The following is a 14,374-nucleotide window of genomic DNA, read 5'->3' on the forward strand; positions in this document are numbered from 1 at the left end:
GTTTTAATATAAGGGGTGGTGGTAGTTTGATTAAACGAAAAAGAATTAGAAGATTTATTGGCACGGATAGGGCGGATTTTTTTCTAATTCAAGAAACTAAATTGGTAGAAGTGTCTGAATCCATTGTTAACAGTATGTGGGGTTTGAATGAAGTGGGTTTTTCTTATTCTGGTTCGGAGGGTACGGCAGGGGGTCTTTTGTTGATGTGGAATCCTAATACTGTTTCTGTATTGACTGGTTTTCGTGGCTCGGGTTTTCTCGGATCGAAAGTGGTTTGGAAGGGTGATGTCTATTATATTGTGAACGTTTATTCTCCTTGTTCTTTGACTTTAAAACGTCAATTATGGGCTCGCCTTTTGGAATTGAAAAATTCTAACCAAGATGGGGAGTGGATTATAGGCGGGGATTTCAATGCCGTGAATAAGCGGAGTGAGAGATTTGGGCTTTCTTTAAGAAGTGGCAACGTGGAGTGGGAAAAATTCTCGGATTTTATTGTTGATAGTGATTTAGTTGATGTTCCTTGCAAAGGCAAGAAGTTCAGTTGGTTTAGTGGGGATGGTAAATCTAAAACTAGAATTGATAGATTTCTTGTCTCCGATATTATTATCGCAAAGTGGGGTGTGGTTGGTCAATGGATTGGATCGAGGGATGTTTCCGATCATTGTCCGGTGTGGTTGTTGGTTGATAAAGAAGACTGGGGTCCTAAACCGTTCAAATTCAATAATGAATGGTTTAGTCATAAGTCTTTCTTTTCTTTTGTTGAGGAAGAGTGGAAGAGCTTAGATGTGCAAGGGAGAGGAGATTATGTTTTGAAAGAGAAGTTTTGATTAAAGATAGGTTGAAGTGGTGGGAAAAGAATGTTTTTGGCAAAATTGATTTGGATGTTGAGGAGGGGGTTAGAGTGTTGAATGATAATGATGATAGGGAGTATTGGGAGGAAGAGACTCACTTAAATAAGATTAAAGCTTCAAAGAGTATTTGGTTTAATCTCAAGTTAAAGGAGAACATGCTTATTCAAAAAGCAAGATTAAAGTGGATTAATGATGAGGACTCTAATAGTCGTTATTTCCATAGAACTATGAAAGAAAGGAGGAGGAGAAATCACATTAGCTCTTTAAATTCTAATGAGGGGGTAGTGAACTCGATCAAAGATATGAAGAAGGTTGTGAGAGATCACTTCGAAGCCAAATTTAAGGATGAGCATCGTGTTAGACCTTTGTTGGATGGTATTGGTTTTAAATCTTTGAGCGAGGAAGAAAGTCTATCTCTTGAGGTTCCTTTTTTGATTGAGGAGATAAAAGAGGCGGTGTGGAGTTGTGACGGCTCTAAAAGCATGGGTCCGGACGAGATTTCTCTTCTTTTTATTAAGAAGTGTTGATCTTTTTTAAAAGAAGATGTTCTATCTTGTTTTAATGATTTCTTTTCCGGTGCGGTTCTTTCCAAATGTATTACTTCCTCGTTCCTCTCTCTAATCCCGAAGAATGATAATCCGTTAGGCCTTGATGATTATTGTAACACCCTTCTAAACCCCCGCAGAAATATAATAAAAATCAGAGTAAATACACAGCAAGGATGCTACAATTAATAAAAGAAATAGAATACCAAGTCGTTTGTCATGCTTTATTAGCAATAATCCAAAAATATCAAAATACATGTTCAACACAGCGGAAGCTCATTCAACAATGTTATAAAACATTTCTGATAAAATCAACGGTACATTATACAATAATGGCAAAATAGTGTATCACAAGTAAACTCTAAGACTATCGTCCCCCAGTGTTACAAGATCAGAGCATGACCGACACGACCCAACATAACCGGATAAACTCTACGAGTCATCCTCACCGATTGCTTAGGCCGCTACTTCAATCTGAAATCATTAAAGTAAGGGTGAGACTACATCATAATTAAATAGCATTATAAATCGTCCGATATAGAATTCATAAGCAATTATCCACCCTACTTAGCATATTCAGATTTATCAATTCATACCAATCACAAACACAAGTCGAAAGTATGCACCAATAACACAACACAATCATAACACCGGAATTCATCCTGACATGTCACAATTTATACAAAGACCATGCAGACTTTTATGCATGTGGTACCATACATGGGATACACCCATCCAACTGATCTTTTTCATCACCGAGATACAGTTTAACCAGCACAAATTCCACACAATGGGAATTATGCCCACCATTTTGATCCATTTCATCACCGGGATCCATCACCAAAAATGCGTATGAATGAATGCACACATATGACATACTTACAACATCACCAATCCGATGAGCAACATCGTCTCACATAACTCAACATAGTTATCACCAATAAGTATGTACATGTATCATGCATCATTCAAAACAAATCAATCATCATTATGCGATCACAACAATCACCACATGATCAAAATGAACAATGTCATTACCAATAACTCACCAAAAGCAACACCAAATAATATATTCGATTTCAGCACCATCTACAATTATATCATATATAATTCACACCACATATAACGTCAAATCACAGTTATATCATTATAACGTCACCACATTGTCACATTAACCAAATCATGCACACAATGTACAAAACACGCCACAAACGAAATAAATCAAGATTTCCAAAATAAAATCAAGTTATTGTTGTTTCCTTTACTTTATATTATAGAGTTTTTAATTTAAGAAACAACGTCCAAAACGGCGTCTAAAACGGACTTACGGTTTGAAAATTAGGGCTGTTTGAAGTTAGAACAGTTTTCAAAACGTGCTGCTGGAATTTGTACTGGAACCCGGTTCGTCCCACATGGGAACCGGTTCCTGGACCCAAAAATGCTATTTTTAACGTTCTAACACAGTGGAACCCGGTTCCTCCCACATGGGAACCGGTTCCCACGAACCCAGAAGCTGAAAAACATGATTTTTAAGGCTTTTATGCATCCCAAACACATACCAACTCATACCATTACGAAATTGATCACCAATAACATCAAAATACTCCATATACATTATTCTAATGCACAAACAACATACCATAACACCATGTAACAATACTACATCATCAATTGCAGTCAATTCATCAAATCATACATGTCGGTGTTGGTATTTCACAAAACCTAACATCCCAAATAGAGATTCTAATTCCTTAATTCAATCCTATCATCATCAAAATCATAATACCATATAATTAGAGTAATCACCCCTTACCTTGGTCAAGGATTCTTGATTGGTCTTCTTCCTCTTTGTTCCTCTTCACGTATCAACTTCCCAATCTCTCGTCTCTTCTGTTCTGCTTTTCACGTTCCTTTTTCCTTTCCTCCAGCTCCTTATTATTTTATAAAAATAACATTAAATTAGTAATGGGCTTTACTAACTTAACACCTCCTTCTTACTAACATCACACAGGGTCCAATAACTATTTTCCAATATTTCTCAATGTTCCTCATAAAATCAATTATTCCAATTAAATAATTTTCCTATTTAAATTAAATAATTAGAAATAATTTTCGGGGTGTTACAATTATCGTCCCATTTTCCTTATGGGATGCATTTACAAGATTATTGCGAAGCTTTTGGCTAGTAGGATAAAAAAAAATTAATCTTCGATTATTTCCAATTGTCAAAACGCTTTCGTCCCGGGGAGACAAATGATTGATGGTGTGCTTATTGCTAATGAGGTGGTGGATTATGCTAGTAAGGAAGATAAGGAGTGTCTTCTCTTTAAGGTTGATTTTGAAAAAGCTTACGACAAAGTGAGTTGGATTTTCCTTAGGTATATGTTGCGGAGGTTGGGGTTTGGGAAAGTGTGGATGTCTTGGATGAAGGTGTTTACGGTTATTTCCGGTAAACAACCGCTAGTCCTCCAAACTATAAAATATACTTTGGTTACTCGCAGGATCGACTAGATTGATCCTAGGACATAGTCAAACAATTGTCTTTTGATATGATTTGGTTCATGTTTGTTTGTTCTGGCTTCGAAAAACTCGTTTGTAATATGATCGTATGACAATTCATGTGAAACAACACTCGTTATACATGTTAATATAACTTTCGACAAAGAAAACATAAATAAAAGCGTGTAGATTGCAGAAATGTAAAGTGCAAGAATATAACGTGCTAGAATGTTAAATGCAGAAATGTAAAAATGCTTCGAAATGAAAGGTAAATGAAAAAGATAAAGAAATTGAAAAGATACTTGAATAAAGAAAGATACAAATGTATTTAAAATGGTGTTGGTGTCATACGTACATTTCTCAGCGAACTCGTTCTCTTAACACTTGATACTTGAGTGATTTGTGAGTGATTTGTGAGTGATTTGTACAAAATGAACACACGGAATCCTAACATTAAGACCCTTATTTATACTAATTTCGACCCTAACGGTCCTACACTAATCTAATGCCACGTTGCTCACAAGAATCCCTGGGATGCCATCTGTCCTTGTTCGGTTACACAGAATACTTCGAAATTCAAATCCTCCCGCCTGAATCCTCTTTCGATACGTGGCAACGTGATCAGAACCGAGAATGCCACGAAAACACGTTAAGCTTCAGTACCCTTCGTATTTCGCAAAATGTTTAAGTCTTAAAGATAATTCACTTCGAATTAGCTCTGATTCTAACCATCTTCACTCCAACTTAAACAAAATCCTCGAAACATGGCCATCAGTAGCCATTTTTAATCTCAGAAATGGTCATCAGTAACCATCTTTCTTCGAATTCTAACCCTTCAAAGAATATTTTCTCTAAACGAAATCTCCAGCCAACAGGAGGCGGTGGTTTTCTCGAGTAAAATGTCGATTCTTGTTAACGGTAGCCCAACTAAGGAGTTTGTCGTGGAAAGGGGAATTCGTCAAGGAGATCCGATTTCTCCTTTTCTTTTTGTTATAGTAGCGGAAGGTTTAAAGGCTATGGTGGGAAGAGCGGTGGAAAACGGTGATTATGTAGGTATTAATGTGAACGGTAGATGCTTTATAGATATGCTCCAATTTGCGGATGACACTTTGTTAATAGGGGATGGGAGTTGGAAGCATCTATGGGCTATAAAGTCGGTTTTGAGGGGTTTTGAAATGGTGTCGGGATTGGGTATTAACTACCATAAGAGTAAGTTGATTGGTATTAACATTAATCCTCACTTTATGGGAGTTGCTACGAATTTCCTTTCTTGTAGGACGGAGGATAAAAAGTTCAAATTCCTCGGGATTTATATTGGTTCAAATCCTAGGAGGGTTTCTTCTTGGAAACCTCTTTTGGATAATGTTAGGAGGAGATTGAACTCTTCGAAAGGCCGGTGGATTAGTTTAGGAGGGAGGAACACACTTCTTAAATCGGTGTTGAGTAGTTTGTCCATTTTCACCTTCTCTTTTTACAAAGCTCCTAAGAAAGTGATCGGAGAATTGAATAAACTGCAAAGTAACTTTTTGTGGGGTGGAACAGAGGAGAAGAGGAAGGTGCATTGGGTGAGTTGGAACGACTTGTGTCTTCCAATGGATAAAGGGGGGCTTGGTTTTAGAAGGTTGGAGGAGTTTAACAAAGTCCTTCTTTTGAAATGGAATTGGAGGATTTTTGGTGCTTCTAATGAGTTGTGGTTTCGGGTTTTAAAGGCGCGGTATGTGGATGTGAAATTAAGGGCAAGCGGTGGAATAAATTATTGTGTGAAGCATAAAGCTTCTTCGGTGTGGTGGGCGGATTTATCTTCGTTGGGTATTAAGTTACCAAACGATTTTTTTACTAACAATTTTATTTTTCAGGTTGGAAATGGTTTTTGTACTTCTTTTTGGCATGCTAATTGGTTGAACGGAGGAATTTTAAAGAATCTCTTCCCGGATCTATTTAATGTATCTCTTTGACAAGGTGCTTCTATCGGTGCCATGGGTGGTTGGAGTGAGGGGAGGTGGCTCTGGGGGGATTTTGGTATTCCGGCAGCCTCTTTGATTCACCCGAATGCTGAGTTGATTCGGTTGTGTATGATGCTGGATGCTGAAGCTGTTTTGCGGCCCGACAGCCCCGACACGGTTAGGTGGCAGCATTGTGAGGATGGGATTTTTGTTGTATCTTCTTGTTATAATTGGTTGAATTTGCAGCATATTCCTCTTGGCCCGGAAAATCGCTTTCAATCGGCTTTTAGTGCTTTATGGAAGGTGGATGTGCCTTTAAAAGTTAAGGCGTTTGGTTGGAGGTGTTTCCTCAATAAGCTACCGACGAAAGACTCGCTTTTGTGTAAAGGTATTCTTAATTCTTCCTCGAATTTAGAATGTTCTTTTTGTGGTGATTGTCATGAATCGTTATTGCATTATTTCTTATCTTGTCGGAATTCTGGTATTGTTTGGAGGGAGTTGTCAGTTTGGATAGGAATGAATTATCAAAGCTTTTCGAATTTTAAGGATGTCATTGGAGTTCTTTTTGCCGATATAAGAAAGTTAAAAGAGGAAAGGAGGGAATCATTTGGTTGGCTATTATTTGGAGTCTTTGGCTTCGTAGGAATGATATAGTCTTCAACAATACTTCTTGGAACTCGAGGGACGTGGTTTGGAGTTGTAAGGCCCTAATTTGGAGGTGGTCGTTCATTGGGAAAATTACACATTCCAATTGTATTTTTTATGAATTTAGCAATAACCCATTGTTTTACTTATCTTAAAGTTCCAATCGGTTTGTAATTTTCTTTGTTTTTGGTTTTGTAACTTTGTACTTGTTGGTGGTTGATCTATAATATATTTGTCTGTTGCTTTAAAAAAAAATGGCTTATTAAAGTTGAATATTTTGGTTATTTGGGTAAAAATTCCCAAAATCTTTATTTGATGGTCTCTCTTTTTTAATCCATTAAAAACACCTTAGACCAAAATTTGGCATTTCAATCTTTCTAACCTAACCCATAAAATCTGCCATCGTCACAAATGGCGTGACCACCATTGAAGTAGCCAAGTAGCCGGAAAACATAATGGCGGCAGAAGCATATCTTCATTTAATGGCGTGACCACCACTGAAGTAGTCGAGTAGCCGGAAACCATAATGGCGGGAGCAGCAAATCTTCATTTACCTGAAGAGTGTTGGGAATGCATCTTGAAATTCCTCAACGACGACGAAGACGATAAACACAACCACTACTTCAAGTCTCTCTCCCTAGTTTCCAAGCAGTTCCTCTCCATCACCAACCGTCTCCGATCCTTCATCGCTATCCACAACACAACACTCCCTTTCATCCCTCTCCTATTTCAAAGATTCCCCAACATCACACATCTCAACCTCAACCCTAGCTTCCGTGCTGATTGCAACGCGTTTCTCCACCAAATCTCTCGTTTCTCATTGAAACTAACTTCTCAAAATATTACAACTCTGACATCTCTCAATTGTTCCAATATGGATTCTATCAAGACCACTGACTTGTTACTAATTGTCGATTGCTTTCCTTTCCTCGAAGAACTTGAACTCGGCAGAATTGAAATGTTCTTCCGTCAGACTAGCTTCATTGATGCCATAAAGACTCTCTCTTTTAAACTTTCCAAACTCCGCAAGTTTAATCTCTCTACTCATCCTTACATGAACCATCAATTGCTTTTCCATTTGTTCTGCAACTGTAAGTTTCTTGAAGAGGCCATCATATTTGACTGTTTTAACCTAACCATCGACGGAATCCTATCTGCTATTCGGGAGAGACCGAAATTCAGGTCTTTACACTTTACTAATAAAACAGACAATTGTTCAAATTTGTTTGTACTCCTTAGAAACTGTCCTTCACTTAGCTCTATCAGAATGGAATACCCTCAATTGGATGATTCATATATGCGGGAAGAGAGTGTGGATAATTCTATTTCTTTAATGATTGTAAGTCCTCAATTGAAGTCTCTATGTTTGGTTGGAATACATGGTTAAGTGATGAAAGCATCATACTCTTTGCTTCCATTTTCCCCAGTTTACAACTACTTGATTTAAGTCATTGCAATCAGATATCTCAAGGAATTTGTGAAGTTTTAAGGAGATGTGTTAAAATTAGGCATTTGAACCTAGCCCATTGTTCAAAAGTGAATCTGCTTGGAATGAGCTTTGAGGCTCCTAAATTGGAGGTGTTGAACTTGTCACACACAGGAGTTAATAACGCAGAACTCCGTGTGATCTCAAAGAGTTGTCCCGGGCTTTTCCATATGTTACTCACAAATTGTATTAATGTCTCAAATACGGGAGTGTGGCATGTGGTGGAAAACTGCACACGACTAAGAGATATTAATTTGAGAGAATGCTATAAAGTGCGTCCTAAGGTTATTTCCTCAATGATATTATCAAGGCCATCATTAAGAAAAATAGTTGTTCCACTGTGTTATCGCTTCAACGACGGAGAGAGGGAACTCTTGAGTCATGGATGCCTTCTCTGCTAGTATTATGAAACAATGTTGTTAAAGTTTGAGCTCTCAAATGTAAGGTGTTTTTGTTTTCAGATTTACTTTTGTGGAATAACTTCAAAAAAAATTGTGTATGTTTGTTCAAATTATTATGTAATGCAAGCAGTTGGATGTTATATGCAGTTTTGAATTGTATAGTTTTTCATTGCTTTGTTTTGACTTATATATTACGTGGACAAGATTCTTGTGTTGTACTCAATAGGTTTATTCTCATTGAAGCAAAACTTTGCATGATTATTGCTTGAAACAAATGGGGTTGTTAGTATGAGGTTCTAAATCTTTTATAATTTATGTTGCAAAAACTCCACATCTCTATTTTCTATTAGCACGTAGAGCTAATAATTCCAACTCAATTATGGTTGGTGGGTAGTCCTAACAATATGTTCACAAGTTGAGGGTAATTTGATCTACTTTGCATTGCTGCAATTTATATTCTGATTATTTTTTTTCTGGAATTCATTCTTGATTGTTGAGGTATCTCATTTATGCTATTGTTGTTGTTATACAATGCCTTCTAGTGGTGAAGTTAAAAAATGCTGCTCATTGAAGATTGGTGCAATCTTGTTCATATTATGATGTGGACTGGTCGAAATCCAATTTGTTCAACTCATTTTGGAGATTTTCATAATCTTTACTAAGAACTGAATTGAAGTTTGTGAGTTGTGACTCCTATTACCCGGGGCAGGAATTCAAATATCTTGTTCAGCATTCTGAAACTTTCATCAATAGAAAACTAAAATATATTGTTTCATCTAAACGTTGTTTGGTATACAACCATGCTTACTCGCCATTGTTGAAACAAGCAGGACAACTCTATAATGCTTATTCATTTTCAAAATGAGTTTGATTAGAGTTCTGCTGCATATATTGTTTCTTAAAATGATATATTGTTTCTTAAAATGAAACAGATCAAACAATCAAATAATTTTAGTTTCTATTTTTGATAAAGTTGGAGTATGAAGTTATTGGCAATGTAAGTGATAAAAGTGGAATATTTCGGATAAGCATTCATATGTAGTTTTTGCTCAAATTTATTTATATAAAAAAATAAACATAGCATTGGTCATCTGAATAGTTAATATTTTCTACTGCCACCAATGAATTAAGTGTTTGAGATCTTGAAAATACTGCTTATGTTAAATAAATAAAGAAAAAATCATTTATTGAAAACACATCAGATTAACAACATATGAGTTCTGCTTATAGATGTTTATATCATTCCAATTTCAGGTCACCAACAGTGTACCACGGTTCATTATAAGACTCACTTAATGCAATGTGGTCATTTATTCTTTGTAAAAATGCTGCATAATATATTGTAAAATTAATGGCAATTTCTTTTGGGAATTTCTCTTTACACCCTTTAACCTTCTTCCAGATCTCTCGTGAAAAGTTTAAAATGTCTTTCAAAATTTAGAGATATATTTTCGAACACACCATTTTGTAATTGTAACATAAAATTAATTTGGAGATGCATATGCAAATGTATATTTTGGAGATGTATCTCCGAAATTACCTGATATTACAAATCAACAAAAAAACCAGAAACATGACAGTAGCATTGAATTAAAAACGAAACAAACACCAACATCAACTTGACATTAAATTAAAACACTCAACATTACATAGATAGTCATTAAAATAAATTCAATATTACATATTGTTATAACCGGGATGTTGCAACATAATGATTATATCCTAGACGGATCTTTGAATCTCTGCATCCACTTCATTCTGACACTTTGATTCATAACGGGAAAAAACACTCCACGTAAGTTTTAAATCTTCACCCATCTTCAGTTCAAACTTAGTGAAATGTATCTTCCCATTGCTGTCAAATGAGGGTGACCCGATACTCGAGTTTGACAACTCCGCAATTTTCTGAAAAAGCGCAGGAGAGTATTTAGTTTGGATATCAGATATGTGAGGGATGTTTCCTCAGTGATACTAAATGAAAGTGGCAGCTTCTCGCCATTGAAATACAAAAAAACAAGGTGGGGATATGAATTCATTCTCTGGTTTTTGTGTGTTGTGTAGAAAAAATTGATTGAGAGGCACCCTATACGTTTCAGATATGTATCTCCGAATAAATCACAATTTTTTTTACAAAAAGGGCGACTTTAGAGATGAATATCTGAAAATGTTCCTGATTGTTTTTTAATTACATGAGGTTTATTCAGATATGTATATCTGAAACATACCTGCACCATAATCAAATCAGAATCTTAGTATACTAGCACATACAATTTAAATCATAAGCAAACCATAAAATTTAATCAAGAATTACACCATCATTGTTGAAGTTATATATTACTTATTTATTAAATTGTAAAGGCTCGCTCAAGCTCGCTCAATTTGGCGAATTCTTCCATCCTCTCTAGAAATTGATTCGACCAAGTTTTCGCCTCATTTGTTGAATGTTTCGTCCACTCCAACGACGTAGCTAGTATTGGACACTCAGGTTTGAAATAAACCTCAACAAAATATAAAGATTTTGAAAGCCACCTTATGCACATGATGCATCCAGAAGGGTCTTTAGGTGGACCACTCTGAAGTTGAAAAAATGTCTTCGAGAGAAGTGCATCCATTTTGAAAAGGGTGCGGGACGACTAACATAAGGAATAAGTGCATGTTGAATTGAATAAAAAGTATTTTGTCCAGTATAACTTTGTGTAGAATTCCCTATGCATCGTCATCTCTTTAAAAGGGCTATACAGACAAATTGGTGATTCTCTTCTCCTTTACTGAGCAATCCAGATACGGCCCCAAAACTGCAATTACCATCATCCTTAACATTCACTACCCGCATAATGTGTTTGTGCATAAAAAACAACGTTTCTTCAATAAATTGAATCTTCGACATCGATGGTGAAGGAGGTGGTTTGCTGATTCGAGCACCCTTGTGCACACTTTTTGAGATTTCAGAGTTGGAGAATTTGGAAAATGTGAATCAACATGCTCAAAGTATGATGGAGACCGCTTTGTTGAATTGACATCTTGAATCAGTTTTACCTTTTTAGCGGCACCTTTGGTTTTAACCAGTTTCGAAAGAGGTTTCAAATATGTGGTTTCCAAATAGGCAATCTTCCTCAACTACTCATTGTTGTGCAATTTCATGGTGTCATATGTAATTCCCTAGATTGCTTTCTGGATTACTGACTGACCCGATAAACCAACACGGGTCTTTTCAGCATATTTTACCCTCACTCACACGCTTTCCAAGAAACTACCCAAAAGATTACCCATCCAAATACTACTCCAAGTCAAGCACGCTTAACTATAGAGTTCTTATCTATTAGGCTACCGAAAAGAAGATGCATCTTGTTGGTATAGGTAGTGCCAATCAATCGTTATAAGCCTTACTTCAACCATGCAGTCTCATACCTACATAGCCCCAGGATCCCTCTCATTCTGATGTGAATTCGGCGACCAATCCTCGCCCTCTTCAGCCCGGGAGTGTCTCAATGTCATGCCTCGTGCACCGACAACCACTCCCCACCCTCGTTGGCCTTAGGTGTTACATCATTTGTCTTAAAAAATTTATCTTGGATTATTTACCACTCTGTCTCGATAGTTATACATGTTTTACCATCATTTATTCCACCGCCATCATCAAACCAAAGTCTTTTCCAATGACTGTACATTTCATCCATACGTATCAGGGAATTAATCTTGATTTTTTTTTTTGCAATGAGACAAGTACATGGTAGAACTTAATTCTTCCTAGTTGTACATCTATACTTTGCCTTATCCGTACCTGTCTGTTCTGCTCGCATCACTTCATGAAAGATGAAATTCAATCCCGACCGAGAGACACACCTAACCAATAGTGAATAGAGAATGTTGTCTTTGAATCGGTTTTCTTGCACGGTAATGCTCCGACCAAAAGTAGTTTTTATTTCAGTATGTTGGTTTTGGAGCATTTCGTTCACGGCGTTCCACTTTCTAAAAAAATCACCCTTACTATCACCCAACCATTTCTTCAATGCCGAATGTGCAAACTCGACTCTATTGGTTGTTGTGTTGCTGAGGTGTCTAAACTGATCAGTCCAACCATAAACAATATTTTCCTTCACTTGGTCAAGAATAATACTCTCAACGTATTTATGGAAATCTGGATATTTGGAACACACACTCCTCAAATGCATTACAAAGGCAACATACAAGTCTTTAGTGGATGAATTTAATATACTTGTCTATGTACCCATTATCTTTTTCACTACCACACCTAGTTTGACCATTTTTTCGTCTTCAGTCTTGATTTATTTGGTGCCTACCGCGGGTTTGAGCTGACTCCTCACATTTTTTGTTATGTGATATCAATAAAGTAATGCGTACGATGTAGGAAACACCTTTGCAACCGAATTCACTAGTTCCATGTCTCTATCGGTGACAATTACTTTCGATATGTTTCTTGATCCTTCAACAAAGTCTTGCATATTTTCAAGGCCTATGTAATGTTGACCTCTTTTTCAAATTCCAAAAATGCAAATCCCACTGAATAAGTATTCTCTATAGAAGTACCACCAACAATTTCAAGAAGTGGAAGCCTATACTTGTTGGTCTTATTGTTGTAAATAAATGTCACTAGAAAGGGGGGGGTTTGAATAGTGACCTCTTAAAATTTTAGTTTAAGTGTGAGAGAAAGATATAAGGAAATATAAGACTGGTAAAAAAGAACACACAAAGGTTTATACTGGTTCACCAAAACGGTTAGTCCAGTCCCCACACACAGTGAGATTTTCTTATATCTTACACTTTTATCCTTTAAACCAGGGATAAAAATGTTATGCTTTACACAACCTCAAAAGGCTTTTACACACACTAAAGTATCACTTTAGAACTTTCTTTCTCTTTTGTTACAAACAAGATTTTATATCTCTTAAGGATATACAAAGGTGTTTAATGTATGATTTGAAGATGATTCACTATTTGGCAGTGATAAGTATTTCTTCCTCTTCTTATGAATAAGATAAGCTTTTTGACTTTGATTCAAAATGAGATTAGGCTTGGATGAGAAAGTTATGTTTTTCTTAGCAAGAGGTGCTTGTTATATAGGAGCTAGAAGGAATATGACCGTTTGTACTTGCAAGATAATAAAATATATTTTCTTAGCTTGATGTGTACTTTGAGGAGACCAGAAGCCAGTCTTTTGAGTAGATGAACAATCTGTTATAGCCGGCAGTGTACTTTGAGGAGACCAGAAGATAGTCCTTTGAGTAGATGATCATTATCTTTTGAATAGATGCTCGTTGGTTTATTTTGATGTGATGGAATATGCTGTCAGTTGTACTGAATGCTTTTCCCAATGTTTTGATAAGATCAAGTTAAAGCTAAAACATACTATATGAGATCTAACAATACGAGGACCTGCAAGAACACTTGCTATATGGGAACTTGTCGGTGTGTTTAAACTTTGCGTCTGATGCTTGCGTTTGACAAGTGTTAAGGTGATAAAGTTGCGGTAGACTTTATGTTGGACTCGCATAAGTGATTAACGGACATAGTCGATGTGTAAGCGTGTTGAATAAGAACGGTTATTACCGCTAATGTCTGAAGCGAAGTTAAGCAAAACTTGTTGTTGATGATTAAGATGAGATAAAAAGATGTTCGGTATTAAAGATGATTTGAGTACTGATGACTTTTAAGGAAGAGTGAAGTAGTAGCGAAGAAAAAGTCAGACTTAGGGATGATAGAAGTCGTATTTGGGATGCCAAAAGTGGCGGCGTGTATAAAAGAAGGAGTGTATGGAATTTTCTATCGCCAGTTTATCGGGTGGAGGACTTCGGTTGAGACGAAACAAACTGTGTGATGCTACTCATGTTATTGGATTTAAGAGGAAATTCGGAAAGGGCGCTGTTATGATGTAACAACGATTTATACTCCACAATGGTTGTCGAATACTAAATTGACAAATTGGGGAACTGATCACCCTCAATCTATTGTTAATAGTAGACGAAACTCGTGTTGGATGTTATAG

At 36.5% G+C, this 14,374-nt stretch overlaps 1 pseudogene; it reads left to right on the top strand.

Moving 5' to 3' along the window:
• The first annotated feature begins 6,809 nt into the window (after nucleotides 1-6,809).
• Nucleotides 6,810-8,666, top strand: LOC131625393 (uncharacterized; annotated as a pseudogene).
• Nucleotides 8,667-14,374: the final 5,708 nt, after the last annotated feature.

This window comes from Vicia villosa, unplaced genomic scaffold, assembly GCF_029867415.1.
Source record: "Vicia villosa cultivar HV-30 ecotype Madison, WI unplaced genomic scaffold, Vvil1.0 ctg.000212F_1_1, whole genome shotgun sequence".
In the NCBI taxonomy this organism is placed as follows: Eukaryota; Viridiplantae; Streptophyta; class Magnoliopsida; order Fabales; family Fabaceae; genus Vicia; species Vicia villosa.